We start from the raw sequence: 22,669 nt of genomic DNA, 5'->3' as shown, positions 1-22,669 counted from the left end.
GTAGAATATCATTATTTACAGTGTTCCCTGGTTAGAATATCATTATTTACAGTGTTCCCTGAGCAGAATATCATTATTTACAGTGGTCCCTGGTTAGAATATCATTATTTGCAGTCGTCCCTGGGCAGTATATCATTATTTGCAGTGGTCTCTGGATCGTATATCATTATTTGCAGTGGTCCTTGGGTAGAATATCGTTATTTACAGTGGTCCCTGGATAGTAAATCATAATTTTCAGTGGTCCCTGGTTAGAATATCATTACTTACAGTGTTCTCTGGGTAGAATATCATTATTTACAGTGTTCCCTGGTTAGAATATCATTAGATACAGTGGTCCCTGGGTAGAATATCATGATGTACAGTGGTCCCTGGGTAGTATATCATTATGTACAGTGGTCCCTGGGTCATTTACCATTATTTACAGCGATCCCTGGGTAGTCTATCATTAGATACAGTGGTCCCTGGGTAGAATATCATTATATGCAGTGGTCCCAGGGTTGTGTATCATTATATACCGTGGTCCCTGGTTAGTTTACCATTATTTACATGGGTCCCTGGGCAGTATATCATTATATACAGTGGTCCCTGGGTAGAATATCATTATATACAGTGGTCTCTTGGTAGTGTATCATTATTTACAGTGGGCTCTGGGTTGTGTATCTTATTTACAGTGTGCCCTGGGTAGTTTACCATTATTTACTGTGGTCCCTGGGTAGTATATCATCATATACAGTGGTCCCTGGGTAGTGTATCATTATTTACAGTGGTCTCTGGGTAGTGTATCATTATATGCAGTGGTCCCTAGGTAGAATTTCATTAAGTACAGTGGTCCCTGGTAGTGTATCATTATATACAGTGGTCCCTGGGTAGTGTATCATTATTTACAGTGGTCCCTGGGTAGTATATCATTATTTACAGTGGTCCCAGGGTAGAATATCATTATTTACAGTGAGCCCTGGGTAGTACATCATTATATACAGTGGTCCCGGGGTAGTATATCATTATGTACAGTGGGCCCTGGGCAGTTTCCCATAATTTACAGTGGTCCCTGGGTAGTATATCATTATACACAGTGGTCCCTGGGTAGTATAGCATTATTTACAGTGGTCTCTGGGAAGTGTATCATTATATTCAGTGGTCCCTGGGTAGAATATCATTATATACAGTTGTTCCTGGGTAGTGTATCATTATATACAGTGGTCCCTGGGTAGTTTACCATTATTTACAGTGGTCTCTGGATAGTATATCATTTCATACAGTGGTCCCTGGGTAGAATATCATTATATGCAGTGGTCCCTGGGTAGTGTATCATTATATACCGTGGTCCCTGGGTAGTTTACCATTATTTACATGGGTCCCTGGGCAGTATATCATTATTTACATGGGTCCCTGGGCAGTATATCATTATATACAGTGGTCCCTGGGTAGAATATCATTATATACAGTGGTCTCTTGGTAGTGTATCATTATTTACAGTGGTCTCTGGGTTGTGTATCTTATTTACAGTGTGCCCTGGGTAGTTTACCATTATTTACAGTGGTCCTTGGGTTGTATATCATTATATACAGTGGTCCCTGGGTAGTGTATCATTATTTACAGTGGTCTCTGGGTAGTGTATCATTATATGCAGTGGTCCCTAGGTAGAATTTCATTAAATACAGTGGTCCCTGGTAGTGTATCATTATGTACAGTGGTCCCTGGGTAGTGTATCATTATTTACAGTGGTCCCTGGGTAGTATATCATTATTTACAGTGGTCCCAGGGTAGAATATCATTATTTACAGTGAGCCCTGGGTAGTACATCATTATATACAGTGGTCCCTGGGTAGTATATCATTATGTACAGTGGGCCCTGGGCAGTTTCCCATAATTTACAGTGGTCCCTGGGTAGTATATCATTATACACAGTGGTCCCTGGGTAGTATAGCATTATTTACAGTGGTCTCTGGGAAGTGTATCATTATATTCAGTGGTCCCTGGTAGAATATCATTATATACAGTTGTTCCTGGGTAGTGTATCATTATATACAGTGGTCCCTGGGTAGTTTACCATTATTTACAGTTGTTCCTTGTGTAGAATATCACTTTTTACTGTGGTCCCTTGGTAGTGATTCATTATTTACAGTGGTCTCTGGGTAGTGTATCATTATATACAGTGGTCCCTGTGTAGTATATAATTATTTACAGTGGTCCCTGGGTAGTAAATCATTATATACAGTGGTCCGTGTGTAGTGTATCTTTATTTACAGTGGTCTCTGGGTAGTTATTCATTATATACAGTGGTCCCTGGGTAGAATAGCCTTATATACAGTGGTCCCTGGGTAGTATATCATTATGTACAGTGGTCCCTGGGTAGTTTACCATTATTTACAGTGGTCTCTGGATAGTATATCATTTCATACAGTGGTCCCTGGGTAGAATATCATTATATGCAGTGGTCCCTTGGTAGTGTATCATTATTTACAGTGGTCTCTGGGTTGTGTATCTTATTTACCGTGTGCCCTGGGTAGTTTACCATTATTTACAGTGGTCCCTGGGTAGTTTATCATTATATACAGTAGTCCCTGGGTGGTGTATCATTATTTACAGTGGTCTCTGGGTAGTGTATCATTATATGCAGTGGTCCATGGGTAGAATATCATTATATACATTGGTCCCTGGGTAGTGTATCATTATATACAGTGGTCCCTGGGCAGTATATCATTATTTACAGTGGTCCCAGGGTAGAATATCATTATTTACAGTGAGCCCTGTGTAGTACATCATTATATACAGTGGTCCCTGGGTAGTATATCATTATGTACAGTGGTCCCTGGACAGTTTACCGTAATTTACAGTGGTCCCTGGGTAGTATATCATTATACACAGTGATCCCTGGGTAGTATAGCATTATTTACAGTGGTCTCTGGGAAGTGTAACATTATATACAGTGGTCCCTGGGTAGATTATTATCATTTGCAGTGGTCCTTTGTTGTATTGCATTTTTGACACGGGTCCCTGAGTAGTATCTCATTATTTACAGTGGTCCCTGGGAAGCATATCGTTATTTACTGTGGTCCCTGTGCAGTATATCTTTATGCACAGTGGTCCCTGGGTAGAATAACATTATATACCGTGGTCCCTGGTTAGAATATCATCATTTACAGTGGTCCCTGGTTAGAATATCATTATTTACAGTGGTCCCTGGGAAGCATATCGTTATTTACAGTGGTCCCTGTGCAGTATATCATTATGCACAGTGTTCCCTGGGTAGAATATCATTATTTACAGTGGACGCTGGCTAGAATATCATTATTTACAGTGTTCCCTGGGTTGTATATCATTATTTACAATGGTCTCTGTGCAGAATATAATTATTTACAGTAGTCCCTAGGCAGTCTGTCATTACTTACAGTGGTCCCTTCTTAGAATATCATTATTTACAGTGTTCCCTGTGTTGAATATCATTATTTACAGCGGTCCCTGGTTAGAATATCATTATTTACAGTGTTCCCTGGGTAGAATTTCATTATTTACAGTGTTCCCTGGGTAGAATATCATTATTTACAGTGTTCCCTGGTTAGAATATCATTATTTACAGTGTTCCCTGAGCAGAATGTCATTATTTACAGTGGTCCCTGGTTAGAATATCATTATTTGCAGTGGTCCCTGGGCAGTATATCATTATTTGCAGTGGTCTCTGGATAGTATATCATTATTTGCAGTGGTCCTTGGTAGAATATCATTATTTACAGTGGTCCCTGGATAGTAAATCCTTATTTTCAGTGGTCCCTGCTTAGAATATCATTATTTACAGTGTTCTCTGGGTAGAATATCATTATTTACAGTGTTCCCTGGTTGGAATATCATTATTTACTGTGTTCCCTGGGTAGAATATCATTAGATACAGTGGTCCCTGGGTAGTATATCATTATGTACAGTGGTCCCTGGGTCGTTTACCATTATTTACAGCGATCCCTGGGTAGTATATCATTAGATACAGTGGTCCCTGGGTAGAATATCATGATTATACAGTGGTCCCTGTGTCGTATATCATTATGTACAGTGATCCCTGGGTAGAATATCATTATATACAGTGGTTCCTGGGTAGTGTATCATTATATACAGCGGTCCCTGAGTAGCTTACCATTATTTACAGTGGTCCCTGGGCAGTATATCATTATATACAGTGGTCCCTTGGTAGTGTATCATTATTTACACTGGTCTCTGTGTTGTGTATCTTATTTACAGTGTGCCCTGGGTGGTTTACCATTATTTACAGTGGTCCCTGGGTAGTAAATCATTATATACAGTGTTCTCTGGGTAGAATATCATTATTTACAGTGTTCCCTGGTTGGAATATCATTATTTACTGTGTTCCCTGGGTAGAATATCATTAGATACAGTGGTCCCTGGGTAGTATATCATTATGTACAGTGGTCCCTGGGTCGTTTACCATTATTTACAGCGATCCCTGGGTAGTATATCATTAGATACAGTGGTCCCTGGGTAGAATATCATGATTATACAGTGGTCCCTGTGTCGTATATCATTATGTACAGTGATCCCTGGGTAGAATATCATTATATACAGTGGTTCCTGGGTAGTGTATCATTATATACAGTGGTCCCTGAGTAGCTTACCATTATTTACAGTGGTCCCTGGGCAGTATATCATTATATACAGTGGTCCCTTGGTAGTGTATCATTATTTACACTGGTCTCTGTGTTGTGTATCTTATTTACAGTGTGCCCTGGGTGGTTTACCATTATTTACAGTGGTCCCTGGGTAGTAAATCATTATATACAGTGGTCCGTGTGTAGTGTATCGTTATTTACAGTTGTCTCTGGGTAGTTTATCATTATATACAGTGGTCCCTGGGAAGAATATCATTATATACAGTGGTCCCTGAGTAGAATAGCCTTATATACAGTGGTCCCTGGGTAGTATATCATTATGTACAGTGGTCCCTGGGTAGTTTACCATTATTTACAGTGGTCTCTGGATAGTATATCATTTCATACAGTGGTCCCTGGGTAGAATATCATTATATGCAGTGGTCCCTGGGTAGTGTATCGTTATATACCGTGGTCCCTGGGTAGTTTACCATTATTTACATGGGTCCCTGGGCAGTATATCATTATATACAGTGGTCCCTGGGTAGAATATCATTATATACAGTGGTCCCTTGGTAGTGTATCATTATTTACAGTGGTCTCTGGGTTGTGTATCTTATTTACAGTGTGCCCTGGGTAGTTTACCATTATTTACAGTGGTCCCTGGGTAGTATATCATTATATACAGTGGTCCATGGGTAGTGTATCATTATTTACAGTGGTCTCTGGGTAGTGTATCATTATATGCAGTGGTCCCTGGGTAGAATTTCATTAAATACAGTGGTCCCTGGTAGTGTATCATTATATGCAGTGGTCCCTGGGTAGTGTATCATTATTTACAGTGGTCCCTGGGTAATATATCATTGTTTACAGTGGTCCCAGGGTAGAATATCATTATTTACAGTGAGACTTGGGTAGTACATCATTATGTACAGTGGGCCCTGGGCAGTTCCCCATAATTTACAGTGGTCCCTGGGTAGTATATCATTATACACAGTGGTCCCTGGGTAGTATAGCATTATTTACGTGGTCTCTGGGAAGTGTATCATTATATACAGTGGTCCCTGTGTAGAATATCATTATATACAGTTGTTCCTGGGTAGTGTATCATTATATACAGTGGTCCCTGGGTAGTTTACCATTATTTACAGTTGTTCCTTGTGTAGAATATCACTTTTTACTGTGGTCCCTTGGTAGTAATTCATTATTTACAGTGGTCTCTGGGTAGTGTGTCATTATATACAGTGGTCCCTGTGTAGTGTATCTTTATTTACAGTGGTCTCTGGGTAGTTATTCATTATATACAGTGGTCCCTGGGTAGAATAGTCTTATATACAGTGGTCCCTGGGTAGTATATCATTATGTACAGTGGTCCCTGGGTAGTTTACCATTATTTACAGTGGTCTCTGGATAGTATATCATTTCATACAGTGGTCCCTGGGTAGAATATCATTATATGCAGTGGTCCCAGGGTAGTGTATCATGATATACCGTGGTCCCTGGGTAGTGTATCATTATTTACAGTGGTTACTGGGTAGTATATCATTATTTACAGTGGTCCCAGGGTAGAATATCATTATTTACAGTGAGCCATGTGTAGTACATCATTATATACAGTGGTCCCTGGGTAGTATATCATTATGTACAGTGGTCCCTGGACAGTTTACCATAATTTACAGTGGTCCCTGGGTAGTATATCATTATACACAGTGGTCCCTGGGTAGTATAGCATTATTTACAGTGGTCTCTGGGAAGTGTATCATTATATACAGTGGTCCCTGGGTAGATTATTATCATTTGCAGTGGTCCTTTGTTGTATTGCATTTTTGACACGGGTCCCTGAGTAGTATCTCATTATTTACAGTGGTCCCTGGGAAGCATATCGTTATTTACTGTGGTCCCTGTGCAGTATATCATTATGCACAGTGGTCCCTGGGTAGAATAACATTATATACAGTGGTCCCTGGTTAGAATATCATTATTTACAGTGTTCGCCGGGTAGTATATCATTATGCACAGCGGTCCCTGGGTAGAATAACATTATATACAGTGGTCCCTGGGTAGAATAACATTATATACAGTGGTCCCTGGTTAGAATATCATTATTTACAGTGTTCGCCGGGTAGTATATCATTATGTACAGTGGTCCCTGGATAGTTTACCATTATTTACAGTGGTCCCTCGGTAGTATATCAATAGATACAGTAGTCCCTGGGTAGTATATCATTATGTACAGTGGTCCCTGGGTCATTTACCATTATTTACAGCGGTCCCTGGGTAGTCTATCATTAGATACAGTGGTCCCTGGGTAGAATATCATTATATGCAGTGGTCCCAGGGTTGTGTATCATTATATACCGTGGTCCCTGGTTAGTTTACCATTATTTACATGGGTCCCTGGGCAGTATATCATTATATACAGTGGTCCCTGGGTAGAATATCATTATATACAGTGGTCTCTTGGTAGTGTATCATTATTTACAGTGGGCTCTGGGTTGTGTATCTTATTTACAGTGTGCCCTGGGTAGTTTACCATTATTTACTGTGGTCCCTGGGTAGTATATCATCATATACAGTGGTCCCTGGGTAGTGTATCATTATTTACAGTGGTCTCTGGGTAGTGTATCATTATATGCAGTGGTCCCTAGGTAGAATTTCATTAAGTACAGTGGTCCCTGGTAGTGTATCATTATATACAGTGGTCCCTGGGTAGTGTATCATTATTTACAGTGGTCCCTGGGTAGTATATCATTATTTACAGTGGTCCCAGGGTAGAATATCATTATTTACAGTGAGCCCTGGGTAGTACATCATTATATACAGTGGTCCCGGGGTAGTATATCATTATGTACAGTGGGCCCTGGGCAGTTTCCCATAATTTACAGTGGTCCCTGGGTAGTATATCATTATACACAGTGGTCCCTGGGTAGTATAGCATTATTTACAGTGGTCTCTGGGAAGTGTATCATTATATTCAGTGGTCCCTGGGTAGAATATCATTATATACAGTTGTTCCTGGGTAGTGTATCATTATATACAGTGGTCCCTGGGTAGTTTACCATTATTTACAGTGGTCTCTGGATAGTATATCATTTCATACAGTGGTCCCTGGGTAGAATATCATTATATGCAGTGGTCCCTGGGTAGTGTATCATTATATACCGTGGTCCCTGGGTAGTTTACCATTATTTACATGGGTCCCTGGGCAGTATATCATTATTTACATGGGTCCCTGGGCAGTATATCATTATATACAGTGGTCCCTGGGTAGAATATCATTATATACAGTGGTCTCTTGGTAGTGTATCATTATTTACAGTGGTCTCTGGGTTGTGTATCTTATTTACAGTGTGCCCTGGGTAGTTTACCATTATTTACAGTGGTCCTTGGGTTGTATATCATTATATACAGTGGTCCCTGGGTAGTGTATCATTATTTACAGTGGTCTCTGGGTAGTGTATCATTATATGCAGTGGTCCCTAGGTAGAATTTCATTAAATACAGTGGTCCCTGGTAGTGTATCATTATGTACAGTGGTCCCTGGGTAGTGTATCATTATTTACAGTGGTCCCTGGGTAGTATATCATTATTTACAGTGGTCCCAGGGTAGAATATCATTATTTACAGTGAGCCCTGGGTAGTACATCATTATATACAGTGGTCCCTGGGTAGTATATCATTATGTACAGTGGGCCCTGGGCAGTTTCCCATAATTTACAGTGGTCCCTGGGTAGTATATCATTATACACAGTGGTCCCTGGGTAGTATAGCATTATTTACAGTGGTCTCTGGGAAGTGTATCATTATATTCAGTGGTCCCTGGTAGAATATCATTATATACAGTTGTTCCTGGGTAGTGTATCATTATATACAGTGGTCCCTGGGTAGTTTACCATTATTTACAGTTGTTCCTTGTGTAGAATATCACTTTTTACTGTGGTCCCTTGGTAGTGATTCATTATTTACAGTGGTCTCTGGGTAGTGTATCATTATATACAGTGGTCCCTGTGTAGTATATAATTATTTACAGTGGTCCCTGGGTAGTAAATCATTATATACAGTGGTCCGTGTGTAGTGTATCTTTATTTACAGTGGTCTCTGGGTAGTTATTCATTATATACAGTGGTCCCTGGGTAGAATAGCCTTATATACAGTGGTCCCTGGGTAGTATATCATTATGTACAGTGGTCCCTGGGTAGTTTACCATTATTTACAGTGGTCTCTGGATAGTATATCATTTCATACAGTGGTCCCTGGGTAGAATATCATTATATGCAGTGGTCCCTTGGTAGTGTATCATTATTTACAGTGGTCTCTGGGTTGTGTATCTTATTTACCGTGTGCCCTGGGTAGTTTACCATTATTTACAGTGGTCCCTGGGTAGTTTATCATTATATACAGTAGTCCCTGGGTGGTGTATCATTATTTACAGTGGTCTCTGGGTAGTGTATCATTATATGCAGTGGTCCATGGGTAGAATATCATTATATACATTGGTCCCTGGGTAGTGTATCATTATATACAGTGGTCCCTGGGCAGTATATCATTATTTACAGTGGTCCCAGGGTAGAATATCATTATTTACAGTGAGCCCTGTGTAGTACATCATTATATACAGTGGTCCCTGGGTAGTATATCATTATGTACAGTGGTCCCTGGACAGTTTACCGTAATTTACAGTGGTCCCTGGGTAGTATATCATTATACACAGTGATCCCTGGGTAGTATAGCATTATTTACAGTGGTCTCTGGGAAGTGTAACATTATATACAGTGGTCCCTGGGTAGATTATTATCATTTGCAGTGGTCCTTTGTTGTATTGCATTTTTGACACGGGTCCCTGAGTAGTATCTCATTATTTACAGTGGTCCCTGGGAAGCATATCGTTATTTACTGTGGTCCCTGTGCAGTATATCTTTATGCACAGTGGTCCCTGGGTAGAATAACATTATATACCGTGGTCCCTGGTTAGAATATCATCATTTACAGTGGTCCCTGGTTAGAATATCATTATTTACAGTGGTCCCTGGGAAGCATATCGTTATTTACAGTGGTCCCTGTGCAGTATATCATTATGCACAGTGTTCCCTGGGTAGAATATCATTATTTACAGTGGACGCTGGCTAGAATATCATTATTTACAGTGTTCCCTGGGTTGTATATCATTATTTACAATGGTCTCTGTGCAGAATATAATTATTTACAGTAGTCCCTAGGCAGTCTGTCATTACTTACAGTGGTCCCTTCTTAGAATATCATTATTTACAGTGTTCCCTGTGTTGAATATCATTATTTACAGCGGTCCCTGGTTAGAATATCATTATTTACAGTGTTCCCTGGGTAGAATTTCATTATTTACAGTGTTCCCTGGGTAGAATATCATTATTTACAGTGTTCCCTGGTTAGAATATCATTATTTACAGTGTTCCCTGAGCAGAATGTCATTATTTACAGTGGTCCCTGGTTAGAATATCATTATTTGCAGTGGTCCCTGGGCAGTATATCATTATTTGCAGTGGTCTCTGGATAGTATATCATTATTTGCAGTGGTCCTTGGTAGAATATCATTATTTACAGTGGTCCCTGGATAGTAAATCCTTATTTTCAGTGGTCCCTGCTTAGAATATCATTATTTACAGTGTTCTCTGGGTAGAATATCATTATTTACAGTGTTCCCTGGTTGGAATATCATTATTTACTGTGTTCCCTGGGTAGAATATCATTAGATACAGTGGTCCCTGGGTAGTATATCATTATGTACAGTGGTCCCTGGGTCGTTTACCATTATTTACAGCGATCCCTGGGTAGTATATCATTAGATACAGTGGTCCCTGGGTAGAATATCATGATTATACAGTGGTCCCTGTGTCGTATATCATTATGTACAGTGATCCCTGGGTAGAATATCATTATATACAGTGGTTCCTGGGTAGTGTATCATTATATACAGCGGTCCCTGAGTAGCTTACCATTATTTACAGTGGTCCCTGGGCAGTATATCATTATATACAGTGGTCCCTTGGTAGTGTATCATTATTTACACTGGTCTCTGTGTTGTGTATCTTATTTACAGTGTGCCCTGGGTGGTTTACCATTATTTACAGTGGTCCCTGGGTAGTAAATCATTATATACAGTGTTCTCTGGGTAGAATATCATTATTTACAGTGTTCCCTGGTTGGAATATCATTATTTACTGTGTTCCCTGGGTAGAATATCATTAGATACAGTGGTCCCTGGGTAGTATATCATTATGTACAGTGGTCCCTGGGTCGTTTACCATTATTTACAGCGATCCCTGGGTAGTATATCATTAGATACAGTGGTCCCTGGGTAGAATATCATGATTATACAGTGGTCCCTGTGTCGTATATCATTATGTACAGTGATCCCTGGGTAGAATATCATTATATACAGTGGTTCCTGGGTAGTGTATCATTATATACAGTGGTCCCTGAGTAGCTTACCATTATTTACAGTGGTCCCTGGGCAGTATATCATTATATACAGTGGTCCCTTGGTAGTGTATCATTATTTACACTGGTCTCTGTGTTGTGTATCTTATTTACAGTGTGCCCTGGGTGGTTTACCATTATTTACAGTGGTCCCTGGGTAGTAAATCATTATATACAGTGGTCCGTGTGTAGTGTATCGTTATTTACAGTTGTCTCTGGGTAGTTTATCATTATATACAGTGGTCCCTGGGAAGAATATCATTATATACAGTGGTCCCTGAGTAGAATAGCCTTATATACAGTGGTCCCTGGGTAGTATATCATTATGTACAGTGGTCCCTGGGTAGTTTACCATTATTTACAGTGGTCTCTGGATAGTATATCATTTCATACAGTGGTCCCTGGGTAGAATATCATTATATGCAGTGGTCCCTGGGTAGTGTATCGTTATATACCGTGGTCCCTGGGTAGTTTACCATTATTTACATGGGTCCCTGGGCAGTATATCATTATATACAGTGGTCCCTGGGTAGAATATCATTATATACAGTGGTCCCTTGGTAGTGTATCATTATTTACAGTGGTCTCTGGGTTGTGTATCTTATTTACAGTGTGCCCTGGGTAGTTTACCATTATTTACAGTGGTCCCTGGGTAGTATATCATTATATACAGTGGTCCATGGGTAGTGTATCATTATTTACAGTGGTCTCTGGGTAGTGTATCATTATATGCAGTGGTCCCTGGGTAGAATTTCATTAAATACAGTGGTCCCTGGTAGTGTATCATTATATGCAGTGGTCCCTGGGTAGTGTATCATTATTTACAGTGGTCCCTGGGTAATATATCATTGTTTACAGTGGTCCCAGGGTAGAATATCATTATTTACAGTGAGACTTGGGTAGTACATCATTATGTACAGTGGGCCCTGGGCAGTTCCCCATAATTTACAGTGGTCCCTGGGTAGTATATCATTATACACAGTGGTCCCTGGGTAGTATAGCATTATTTACGTGGTCTCTGGGAAGTGTATCATTATATACAGTGGTCCCTGTGTAGAATATCATTATATACAGTTGTTCCTGGGTAGTGTATCATTATATACAGTGGTCCCTGGGTAGTTTACCATTATTTACAGTTGTTCCTTGTGTAGAATATCACTTTTTACTGTGGTCCCTTGGTAGTAATTCATTATTTACAGTGGTCTCTGGGTAGTGTGTCATTATATACAGTGGTCCCTGTGTAGTGTATCTTTATTTACAGTGGTCTCTGGGTAGTTATTCATTATATACAGTGGTCCCTGGGTAGAATAGTCTTATATACAGTGGTCCCTGGGTAGTATATCATTATGTACAGTGGTCCCTGGGTAGTTTACCATTATTTACAGTGGTCTCTGGATAGTATATCATTTCATACAGTGGTCCCTGGGTAGAATATCATTATATGCAGTGGTCCCAGGGTAGTGTATCATGATATACCGTGGTCCCTGGGTAGTGTATCATTATTTACAGTGGTTACTGGGTAGTATATCATTATTTACAGTGGTCCCAGGGTAGAATATCATTATTTACAGTGAGCCATGTGTAGTACATCATTATATACAGTGGTCCCTGGGTAGTATATCATTATGTACAGTGGTCCCTGGACAGTTTACCATAATTTACAGTGGTCCCTGGGTAGTATATCATTATACACAGTGGTCCCTGGGTAGTATAGCATTATTTACAGTGGTCTCTGGGAAGTGTATCATTATATACAGTGGTCCCTGGGTAGATTATTATCATTTGCAGTGGTCCTTTGTTGTATTGCATTTTTGACACGGGTCCCTGAGTAGTATCTCATTATTTACAGTGGTCCCTGGGAAGCATATCGTTATTTACTGTGGTCCCTGTGCAGTATATCATTATGCACAGTGGTCCCTGGGTAGAATAACATTATATACAGTGGTCCCTGGTTAGAATATCATTATTTACAGTGTTCGCCGGGTAGTATATCATTATGCACAGCGGTCCCTGGGTAGAATAACATTATATACAGTGGTCCCTGGGTAGAATAACATTATATACAGTGGTCCCTGGTTAGAATATCATTATTTACAGTGTTCGCCGGGTAGTATATCATTATGTACAGTGGTCCCTGGATAGTTTACCATTATTTACAGTGGTCCCTCGGTAGTATATCAATAGATACAGTAGTCCCTGGGTAGTGTATCATTATTTACAGTGGTCTCTGGATAGTGTATCATTTTATACAGTGGTCCCTGGGTAGAATATCATTATATGCAGTGGTCCCTGGGTAGTGTACCATTATATACCGTGGTCCCTGGGTAGTTTACCATTATTTACATGGGTCCCTGGGCAGTATATCATTATATACAGTGGTCCCTGGGTCGTATATCATTATATACAGTGGTCCCTGGGTAGTGTATCATTATTTACAGTGGTCTCTGGGTAGTATCATTATATACAGTGTTCCCTGGGTAGTATATCATTATATACAGTGGTCCCTGGGTAGTACATCATTATATACTGTGGTCCCTGGGTAGTATATCATTATGCACAGCGGTCCCTGGGTAGAATATCATTATATACAGTTGTTCCTGGGTAGTGTATCATTATATACAGTGGTCCCTGGGTTGTTTACCATTATTTACTGTTGTTCCTTGTGTAGAATATCACTTTTTACTGTGGTCCCTTGATTGTGATTCATTATTTACAGTGGTCTCTGGGTAGAGTATCATTATATACAGTGGTCCCTGGGTAGTATATAATTATTTACAGTGGTCCCTGGGTAGTTTACCATTATTGTCAGTGGTCCCAGGGTTGTATATCATCATTTACAGTGGTCCCTGGGTAGAATATCATTATTTACAGTGGTCCTTGGGTTGTATATCATTATTTACAGTGGTCTCTGAGCAGAATATAATTATTTACAGTAGACCCTTGGCAGTCTGTCATTACCTATAGTGGTCACTGGGGAGAATATCATTATCTTCAGCGGTTCCTAGGTTGTATGCCATTATGTACAGAGGCCTTAGGTAGGTAGCATCATTTAGAGTGGCCACTGGATAGTATTTCATTAGTTACAGTGGTCACTGGGCAGTATATCATTATTTACAGTGGTCCCTGGATAGTGCATCATTATTTGCAGTGACCCCAGGGTAGATTATTATCATTTGCAGTGGTCCTTTGTTGTATTGCATTTTTGACACGGGTCCCTGAGTAGTCTCTCATTATTTACAGTGGTCCCTGGGAAGCAGATCGTTATTTACTGTGGTCCCTGTGCAGTATATCATTATGCACAGAGGTCCCTGGGAAGAATAACATTATATAAAGTGGTCCCTGGTTAGAATATCATTATTTACAGTGGTCGCCGGGTAGTATATCATTATGTACAGTGGTTCCTGGGTAGTTTACCATTATTTACAGTGGTCCCTGGGTAGTATATCATTATATACAGTGGTCCCTGTGTCGTATATCATTATATACAGTGGTCCCTGGGTAGTGTATCATTCTTTACAGTGGTCTCTGGCTAATGTATCATTATATGCAGTGGTCCCTGGGTAGAATATCATTATATACAATGGTCCCTGGGTAGTGTATCATTATATACAGTGGTCCCTGGGTAGTGTATCATTATTTACAGTGGTCCCTGGGTAGTATATCATTATTTACTGTGGTCCCTGGGTAGTTTACCATTATTTACAGTGGTCCGTGGGTAGTAAATCATTATATACAATGGTCCCTGGGTAGTGTATCATTATATACAGTGGTCCCTGGGTAGTGTATCATTATTTACAGTGGTCCCTGGGTAGTATATCATTATTTACTGTGGTCCCTGGGTAGTTTACCATTATTTACAGTGGTCCCTGGGTAGTAAATCATTATATACAGTGGTCCGTGTGTAGTGTATCGTTATTTACAGTGGTCTCTGGGTAGTTTATCATTATATACAGTGGTCCCTGGGAAGAATATCATTATATACAGTGGTCCCTGAGTAGAATAGCCTTATATACAGTGGTCCCTGGGTAGTATATCATTATGTACAGTGGTCCCTGGGTAGTTTACCATTATTTACAGTGGTCTCTGGATAGTATATCATTTCATACAGTGGTCCCTGGGTAGAATATCATTATATGCAGTGGTCCCTGGGTAGTGTATCGTTATATACCGTGGTCCCTGGGTAGTTTACCATTATTTACATGGGTCCCTGGGCAGTATATCATTATATACAGTGGTCCCTGGGTAGAATATCATTATATACAGTGGTCCCTTGGTAGTGTATCATTATTTACAGTGGTCTCTGGGTTGTGTATCTTATTTACAGTGTGCCCTGGGTAGTTTACCATTATTTACAGTGGTCCCTGGGTAGTATATCATTATATACAGTGGTCCATGGGTAGTGTATCATTATTTACAGTGGTCTCTGGGTAGTGTATCATTATATGCAGTGGTCCCTGGGTAGAATTTCATTAAATACAGTGGTCCCTGGTAGTGTATCATTATATGCAGTGGTCCCTGGGTAGTGTATCATTATTTACAGTGGTCCCTGGGTAATATATCATTGTTTACAGTGGTCCCAGGGTAGAATATCATTATTTACAGTGAGACTTGGGCAGTACATCATTATGTACAGTGGGCCCTGGGCAGTTCCCCATAATTTACAGTGGTCCCTGGGTAGTATATCATTATACACAGTGGTCCCTGGGTAGTATAGCATTATTTACGTGGTCTCTGGGAAGTGTATCATTATATACAGTGGTCCCTGTGTAGAATATCATTATATACAGTTGTTCCTGGGTAGTGTATCATTATATACAGTGGTCCCTGGGTAGTTTACCATTATTTACAGTTGTTCCTTGTGTAGAATATCACTTTTTACTGTGGTCCCTTGGTAGTGATTCATTATTTACAGTGGTCTCTGGGTAGTGTGTCATTATATACAGTGGTCCCTGTGTAGTGTATCTTTATTTACAGTGGTCTCTGGGTAGTTATTCATTATATACAGTGGTCCCTGGGTAGAATAGTCTTATATACAGTGGTCCCTGGGTAGTATATCATTATGTACAGTGGTCCCTGGGTAGTTTACCATTATTTACAGTGGTCTCTGGATAGTATATCATTTCATACAGTGGTCCCTGGGTAGAATATCATTATATGCAGTGGTCCCAGGGTAGTGTATCATGATATACCGTGGTCCCTGGGTAGTGTATCATTATTTACAGTGGTTACTGGGTAGTATATCATTATTTACAGTGGTCCCAGGGTAGAATATCATTATTTACAGTGAGCCATGTGTAGTACATCATTATATACAGTGGTCCCTGGGTAGTATATCATTATGTACAGTGGTCCCTGGACAGTTTACCATAATTTACAGTGGTCCCTGGGTAGTATATCATTATACACAGTGGTCCCTGGGTAGTATAGCATTATTTACAGTGGTCTCTGGGAAGTGTATCATTATATACAGTGGTCCCTGGGTAGATTATTATCATTTGCAGTGGTCCTTTGTTGTATTGCATTTTTGACACGGGTCCCTGAGTAGTATCTCATTATTTACAGTGGTCCCTGGGAAGCATATCGTTATTTACTGTGGTCCCTGTGCAGTATATCATTATGCACAGTGGTCCCTGGGTAGAATAACATTATATACAGTGGTCCCTGGTTAGAATATCATTATTTACAGTGTTCGCCGGGTAGTATATCATTATGCACAGCGGTCCCTGGGTAGAATAACATTATATACAGTGGTCCCTGGGTAGAATAACATTATATACAGTGGTCCCTGGTTAGAATATCATTATTTACAGTGTTCGCCGGGTAGTATATCATTATGTACAGTGGTCCCTGGATAGTTTACCATTATTTACAGTGGTCCCTCGGTAGTATATCAATAGATACAGTAGTCCCTGGGTAGTGTATCATTATTTACAGTGGTCTCTGGATAGTGTATCATTTTATACAGTGGTCCCTGGGTAGAATATCATTATATGCAGTGGTCCCTGGGTAGTGTACCATTATATACCGTGGTCCCTGGGTAGTTTACCATTATTTACATGGGTCCCTGGGCAGTATATCATTATATACAGTGGTCCCTGGGTCGTATATCATTATATACAGTGGTCCCTGGGTAGTGTATCATTATTTACAGTGGTCTCTGGGTAGTATCATTATATACAGTGTTCCCTGGGTAGTATATCATTATATACAGTGGTCCCTGGGTAGTACATCATTATATACTGTGGTCCCTGGGTAGTATATCATTATGCACAGCGGTCCCTGGGTAGAATATCATTATATACAGTTGTTCCTGGGTAGTGTATCATTATATACAGTGGTCCCTGGGTTGTTTACCATTATTTACTGTTGTTCCTTGTGTAGAATATCACTTTTTACTGTGGTCCCTTGATTGTGATTCATTATTTACAGTGGTCTCTGGGTAGAGTATCATTATATACAGTGGTCCCTGGGTAGTATATAATTATTTACAGTGGTCCCTGGGTAGTTTACCATTATTGTCAGTGGTCCCAGGGTTGTATATCATCATTTACAGTGGTCCCTGGGTAGAATATCATTATTTACAGTGGTCCTTGGGTTGTATATCATTATTTACAGTGGTCTCTGAGCAGAATATAATTATTTACAGTAGACCCTTGGCAGTCTGTCATTACCTATAGTGGTCACTGGGGAGAATATCATTATCTTCAGCGGTTCCTAGGTTGTATGCCATTATGTACAGAGGCCTTAGGTAGGTAGCATCATTTAGAGTGGCCACTGGATAGTATTTCATTAGTTACAGTGGTCACTGGGCAGTATATCATTATTTACAGTGGTCCCTGGATAGTGCATCATTATTTGCAGTGACCCCAGGGTAGATTATTATCATTTGCAGTGGTCCTTTGTTGTATTGCATTTTTGACACGGGTCCCTGAGTAGTCTCTCATTATTTACAGTGGTCCCTGGGAAGCAGATCGTTATTTACTGTGGTCCCTGTGCAGTATATCATTATGCACAGAGGTCCCTGGGAAGAATAACATTATATAAAGTGGTCCCTGGTTAGAATATCATTATTTACAGTGGTCGCCGGGTAGTATATCATTATGTACAGTGGTTCCTGGGTAGTTTACCATTATTTACAGTGGTCCCTGGGTAGTATATCATTATATACAGTGGTCCCTGTGTCGTATATCATTATATACAGTGGTCCCTGGGTAGTGTATCATTCTTTACAGTGGTCTCTGGCTAATGTATCATTATATGCAGTGGTCCCTGGGTAGAATATCATTATATACAATGGTCCCTGGGTAGTGTATCATTATATACAGTGGTCCCTGGGTAGTGTATCATTATTTACAGTGGTCCCTGGGTAGTATATCATTATTTACTGTGGTCCCTGGGTAGTTTACCATTATTTACAGTGGTCCGTGGGTAGAATATCATTATATACTGTGGTCCCTGGGTAGTACATCATTATGTACAGTGGTCCCTGGGTAGTTTACCATTATTTACAGTGGTCCCTGGGTAGTATATCATTATACACAGTGGTCCCTGGTTAGCATATCATTATTTACAGTGGTCTCTGGGAAGTGTATCATTATATACAGTGGTCCCTGGGTAGAATATCATTATATACTGTGGTTCCTGGGTAGTGTATCATTATATACAGTGGTCCCTGGGTAGTTTACCATTATTTACAGTTGTTCCTTGTGTAGAATATCACTTTTTACTGTGGTCCCTTGGTAGTGATTCATTATTTACAGTGGTCTCTGGGTAGTGTATCATTATATACAGTGGTCCTTGGGTAGTATATAATTATTTACAGTGGTCCCTGGGTAGTTTACCATTATTGTCAGTGGTCCCCGGGTCGTATATCATCATTTACAGTGGTCCCTGGGTAGAATATCATAATTTACAGTGGTGCTTGGGTTGTATATCATTATTTACAGTGGTCACTGGGGAGAATATCATTATTTACAGTGGCCCCGGTTAGTGTATCATTATCTACCGTTGTCCCTGAGTAGAATAGCATTACCTTCAGCGGTTCCTAGGTTGTATGCCATTATGTACAGAGGCCTTAGGTAGGTAGCATCATTTACAGTGGCCACTGGATAGTATTTCATTAGTTACAGTGGTCCCTGGGCAGTATATCATTATTTACAGTGGTCCCTGGATAGTGAATCATTATTTACAGTGATTTTTATCATTTGCAGTGGTCCTTTGTTGTATTGCATTTTTGACACGGGTCCCTGAGTAGTATCTCATTATTTACAGTGGTCCCTGGGAAGCATATCGTTTTTTACTGTGGTCCCTGTGCAGTATATCATTATGCACAGCGGTCCCTGGGTGGAATAACATTATATACAGTGGTCACTGGTTAGAATATCATTATTTACAGTGTTCCCTGGGTAGAATATCATTATTAACAGTGGTCCCTGGTTAGAATATCATTATTTACAGTGTTCCCTGGGTAGAATTTCATTATTTACAGCGGTCCCTGGGTAGTGTATCATTATATACAGTGGTCCCTGGGTAGAATATCATGAGATACAGTGGACCCAGGGTAGGATATCATTATGTACAGTGGTCCCTGGGTCGTTTACCATTATTTACAGTGCTCCCTGGGTAGTATATCATTAGATACAGTGGCCCCTCGGTAGAATATCATTATATACAGTGGTCCCTGGGTAGTGTATCATTATATACAGTGGTCCCTGGGTAGAATATCATTATATACAGTGGTCCCTGGTTAGAATATCATTATTTACAGTGTCCCCTGGGTAGAATATCATTATTTTCAGTGGTCCCTGGTTAGAATATCATTATTTACAGTGTTCTCTGGGTAGAATATCATTATTTACAGTGGTCCCTGGTTAGAATATCATTATTTACAGTGTTCCCTGGGTAGAATATCATTGTTTACAGTGTTCCCAGGGTAGAATATCATTATTTTCAGTGGTCCCTGGGTAGTGTATCATTATATACAGTGGTCCCTGGGTAGAATATCATGAGATACAGTGGTCCCTGGGTCGTATATCATTATGTACAGTGATCGCTGGGTAGAATATCATTATATACAGTGGTCCATGGGTAGTGTATCATTATATACAGTCGTCCCTGGGTAGCTTACCATTATTTACAGTGGTCCCTGTGCAGTATATCATTATTTACAGTGGTCCCTGGGTAGAATAACATTATATACAGTGGTCACTGGTTAGAATATCATTATTTACAGTGTTCCCTGGGTAGAATATCATTATTTACAGTGGTCCCTGGTTAGAATATCATTATTTACAGTGTTCCCTGGGTAGAATATCATTATATACAGTGGTCACTGGGTAGTGTATCATTATATACAGTCGTCCCTGGGTAGCTTACCAGTATTTACAGTGGTCCCTGTGCAGTATATCATTATTTACAGTGGTCCCTGGGTAGAATAACATTATATACAGTGGTCACTGGTTGGAATATCATTATTTACAGTGTTCTCTGGGTAGAATATCATTATTTACAGTGGTCCCTGGTTAGAATATCATTATTTACAGTGTTCCCTGGGTAGAATATCATTATTTACAGCGGTCCCTGCGTAGTGTATCATTATATACAGTGGTCCCTGGGTAGAATATCATGAGATACAGTGGTCCCTGGGTAGTATATCATTATGTACAGTGGTCCCTGGGTCGTTTACCATTATTTACAGTGGTCCCTGGGTAGTATATCATTAGATACAGTTGTCCCTGGGTAGAATATCATTATATCAGTGGTCCCTGGGTCGTATATCATTATGTACAGTGATCGCTGGGTAGAATATCATTATATACAGTGGTCCCTGGGTAGTGTATCATTATATACTGTCGTCCCTGGGTAGCTTACCATTATTTACAGTGGTCCCTGTGCAGTATATCATTATTTACAGTGGTCCCTGGGTAGAATAACATTATATACAGTGGTCACTGGTTAGAATATCATTATTTACAGTGTTCCCTGGGTAGAATATCATTATTTACAGTGGTCCCTGGTTAGAATATCATTATTTACAGTGTTCCCTGGGTAGAATATCATTATATACAGTGGTCCCAGGGTAGTGTATCATTATATACAGTCGTCCCTGGGTAGCTTACCATTATTTACAGTGGTCCCTGTGCAGTATATCATTATTTACAGTGGTCCCTGGGTAGAATAACATTATATACAGTGGTCACTGGTTAGAATATCATTATTTACAGTGTTCCCTGGGTTGAATATCATTATTTACAGTGGTCCCTGGTTAGAATATCATTATTTACAGTGTTGCCTGGGTAGAATATCATTATTTACAGCGGTCCCTGGGTAGTGTATCATTATATACAGTGGTCCCTGGGTAGAATATCATGAGATACAGTGGACCCAGGGTAGGATATCATTATGTACAGTGGTCCCTGGGTCGTTTACCATTATTTACAGTGCTCCCTGGGTAGTATATCATTAGATACAGTGGCCCCTCGGTAGAATATCATTCTATACAGTGGTCCCTGGGTAGTGTATCATTATATACAGTGGTCCCTGGGTAGAATATCATTATATACAGTGGTCCCTGGTTAGAATATCATTATTTACAGTGTCCCCTGGGTAGAATATCATTATTTTCAGTGGTCCCTGGTTAGAATATCATTATTTACAGTGTTCTCTGGGTAGAATATCATTATTTACAGTGTTCCCTCGGTAGAATATAATTATTTACAGTGTTCCCTGGTTAGAATATCATTATTTACAGTGTTCCCTGGGTAGAATATCATTATTTATAGTGGTCCCTGGGTAGTGTATCATTATATACAATGGTCCCTGGGTAGAATATAATGAGATACAGTGGCCCCTGGGTAGTATATCATTATGTGCAGTGGCCCCTGGGTCGTTTACCATTATTTACAGTGGTCCCTGGGTAGTATCTCATTAGATACAGTGGTCCCTGGGTAGAATATCATTATATAAGTGGTCCCTGGGTCGTATATCATTATGTACAGTGATCGCTGGGTAGAATATCATTATATACAGTGGTCCCTGGGTAGTGTATCATTATATACAGTCGTCCCTGGGTAGCTTACCATTATTTACAGTGGTCCCTGTGCAGTATATCATTATTTACAGTGATCCCTGGGTAGAATATCATTATATACAGTGGTCCCTTGGTCGTGTATCATTATTTACACTGGTCTCTGGGTTGTGTATCTTATTTACAGTGTGCCCTGGGTAGTTTACCATTTCTTACAGTGATCCCTGGGTAGAATATCCTTATATACAGTGATCGCTGGGTAGTATATCATTATGTACAGTGGTCCCTGGGTAGTTTACCATAATTTACAGTGGTCTCTTCTGGGTAGTATATTATTAGATACAGTGGTCCCTGGGCAGTGTATCATTATTTACAGTGGTCTCTGGATAGTGTATCATTTTATAAGTGGTCCCTGGGTGAATTATCATTATATGCAGTGGTCCCTGGGTAGTGTATCATTATATACAATGGTCCCTGGGTAGAATATAATGAGATACAGTGGCCCCTGGGTAGTATATCATTATGTGCAGTGGCCCCTGGGTCGTTTACCATTATTTACAGTGGTCCCTGGGTAGTATCTCATTAGATACAGTGG

This window comes from Scyliorhinus torazame, chromosome 5 (assembly GCF_047496885.1).
Source record: "Scyliorhinus torazame isolate Kashiwa2021f chromosome 5, sScyTor2.1, whole genome shotgun sequence".
NCBI classification, from domain to species: Eukaryota; Metazoa; Chordata; class Chondrichthyes; order Carcharhiniformes; family Scyliorhinidae; genus Scyliorhinus; species Scyliorhinus torazame.
This window is presented reverse-complemented; position numbering follows the sequence as displayed.